At 28.8% G+C, this 3,433-nt stretch overlaps 1 long non-coding RNA gene across 1 annotated transcript; it reads right to left on the bottom strand.

The window, feature by feature from the left end:
• Window positions 1-1,443: 1,443 nt before the first annotated feature.
• LOC126734052 (uncharacterized) lies at window positions 1,444-2,840 on the bottom strand. The gene is made up of 4 exons (XR_007659941.1): window positions 2,539-2,840; window positions 1,947-2,118; window positions 1,648-1,809; window positions 1,444-1,589 (listed from the first exon to the last, which is right to left on the bottom strand). It is a non-coding gene; the product is annotated as an uncharacterized LOC126734052 (long non-coding RNA).
• Window positions 2,841-3,433: the final 593 nt, after the last annotated feature.

Here is a 3,433-nt window from a genome sequence, read left to right on the forward strand (position 1 = left end):
GCTGCTGAAAACACATATATTAAATCGTGCTGCCCTTAGAACATTGAAAGGCTAGAAGTAGCATGCCGTGGAACTATGGGCAGGTTTGTTTGCTTGCAACATCTCTGATGCAATGATGCCAAATGCTTATAGAGAAATGGCAAGAATCACTTTATAATATCATAAAAATTTTCAGTTGTTTCCGAAGGCTCAAAACAATACTACTGCTCCGCTTTAATGAAATATCAAGCATTTTTTTAAAATAAATTTGATAAGATACTCTATATCGAAGTCAATATACGTTAAATAAATGAAAATAAAGTACGAAGCAACGAGAAAACGGTAATGGCACCGCAACGCCGCTCGATCGCATTGTTGATGCCACCGATACAAGCACTCTCTACCAGTGACGTCGTCAATAAATATTTACCTGATAAATTTTTATTAATTATTATAGAGTTTGAGTATAAGTAATATTCCCATTACGAGCTATTTATGTGTTTTTTTAACGGACTTCGTTAGAGGAAGATCCTAATAAAAGGCAGCATTTTTGTCAAAGCATTTTTATGGAAATTAAATATTTTATTAATATAATATTATAGATTTCTTAATAAATCATGTTTTAAGACACAATTTTGCATAACTTTATTGTTATTGTTATATTGGACAAAACTCGGTTTTACATCACTTACTTTATATCACATAATATATACTTCTATGGTGCTGACTTTTTTAAAGGGACAGTATTGCTTCAGCGGAAAGAGTTAAAACTACAAGGATGTTGAAATTGTGAAGGAGTTGCAGGTTTTTTATAGGTTATAAGATTTTTATTATAAGTATTTAGCCTGTACAATGGTTTTGAGACATTTAACAGTGACCTATATAATACCTAATACCAATTATTATATCATATTAATTTATACTAAAAAACAAAGCTTACCTAAGAATAAAGACTATGTACAATAGATTAGATTAGATAGTTTATAGATAGTAGTAATATACAAACAAGTACTTTTACAAGGCAAATAAAATATGTAGTATGTTGGGCTTTCGAAAATTATGTTATTATTTCTTAAGTATTTTAATAATGACTTGAGAAATCTATTTTAATTTCTTTGGCGCAAATTTGTTTATTGCAATCTTCGAATTAAAATTTGTTGTTCTTTTTTTTTTCCATAATTTGGTGAATCATCAGTGCTTAGGTCCTCAGGATATCATTTTGATTTTACCATAGAATAATATACATAAAAATATAGTATTACCAAAATTAAAAAGAAAAAAAAATATGATAATCCAATTGATAAAATAAAATGTATGTTATTATAAAGAATCTTTGTAATATCATACATTTGATTAATTGCATTTAATTAAACAAATATAACACAATAAAATACTATATCACTTGTAAATAACATATATAGAATAGGATGATACATGGCATAAAACTAGTAGTCTATTTTGAGTGTATTTTTACCTTTTTCTTGGCAGAGTCAGGGAATGTGTAGCAGTTAAACAAAAACGGCTTGGATAAGAAATAGTAATTGTTGACCTAGACCCCACGGTAACTATTAATCTCAGATGCAGTTATTGTTGATGATGAATAATCAGATCTCTAATTATACAAAATTTGGAGTATCAAGAATATTAATCTATTTTAATTATCCATACTTGTCTATATTAGCTTCACTGTTAGTACTATATACCATTTTGGAAGCTAAAGAAGTTTTTGCACTCTTCAGGAAAACTACCCCTGCAGCTTTGAAGGGTAAATCACTTGGTAAATTAACTGAATTATCGGCTGCTGTGTTTTTAACCAGTGCATCAGAAATCCTAGTAAAAAAATAGTTTTACACACATACCTACCTAATTTAATAAGTATTAGGTATAAATAAAGCTTATATGAGTAACACTAATATTTTTTGTGACGATTTTTTTATACTAGAAAAATATATTTAAAAAAAAATTACCTTTGAGGTAGAGCTGATTTTTTTAATAAAGTCTGGCTACTGATAATATTATCTTCCTTATGTAAGAAATCACTTCTAAGGCTGTGATCTGAACAAACAAATATGTTCTTTTTAATTATGTTGATTTCCATTAATGAAATCCATTGTTCCCTTTGGGCATATATTGGGCAATCTATAATAAGTATTTGATATTTAATCAAAAAGCAAAAAAAATTACAGTAATAAATTAATATGTGGTGCCAATTACTATATGTATTATCGTAAGTTGCAATATGGTAAAACAAACGAATAATTATCGACCAAATTTTAGGGAAAGACAAAATTAACTTTATACATAGATATCAATATCTAAATAAATTTCAAAATTCTTTAAAGGCAATAAAAAATTAGTAATTTCATATATCTACCTAATGTATATATTAAAAAAACATAACTATATAGATAGGTAGATTTAAAATTATAAATATTTTGGTATTTTACGCACACTTTCACATTCAAGTTTTTATTAGGTTTATATCTATAAGATCCCCTAATCTACGTTTATGATGATGGTAACTCTATGATCTGATGTTATGAAAGTATCGGTACTTACTTGTGAAAAGATCGGCTTGAATCACCTTTTTATCATGATGCGGCACAAACGACACAAGTTTTTGCCATCCTAGCAATTTAAAAAAACACTAAAATGTGGCCTTTTTCGTTTTTAAACCAAAAATTAATGAAAATACACGAATCCCAAAAATAAACAGAGGCCGTTTGACAGATGACACTACGCGTATGGCTCAGGCGTTTAAGCTCCGGTGTTGTCGCTTCAAATTTTTTAGAAGCAGTTTTAGGGATAAGAATGTTAATAATTATGTTTTTTTTTGCTTAAGGATATTATATTTATTCTTAAAATAGGTTAATTGTAGTATTTATACTTTTTATTTTAAATTTTCCTATAAAATACAACACAAATAAGTTAAATTAACGTTATAATGGTTGTTAAAATATAGCTAAAAATTTCCTCCGTTGGAAATTTGCGTCGACTTGACAACAGAGTATCGGCAAATATGTTTGTAAACAAAACACCCCTCTTGCCCCTGTGCACATGTTGGACTCAAATAAAGTTGTTGTTTACTAATTCTAGCCTTTCAATGTCCTAAGGTGCTGCCGAATTCTAGGTTTTTTTTAACTTATATACTAAAGTTGCAAATTACAATGTATACAATAAAGTACTGTGTAAGACTATACAATTAAAAGCGGTTGTGCTAAATGGACAATATCAGCGACAGGGATCCCTGCTGGATGGAATTAAGAAACCACATGTAAGTGCGTTTCCATTTTTTACGTTGAGAGTTTGATTTCGGTTGTTTTCTAATATAATAAATACATAGCAATTCGGCGACATTTTTTGGTCCATTCTACCCACAGATGACGATCGGTTAATCCATTAAATTTAGCAACACTAACCATTTTTTGTATTTTAAGGAATTTCATCCATCCAT

This window comes from Anthonomus grandis, chromosome 3 (genome assembly GCF_022605725.1).
Source record: "Anthonomus grandis grandis chromosome 3, icAntGran1.3, whole genome shotgun sequence".
In the NCBI taxonomy this organism is placed as follows: domain Eukaryota; kingdom Metazoa; phylum Arthropoda; class Insecta; order Coleoptera; family Curculionidae; genus Anthonomus; species Anthonomus grandis.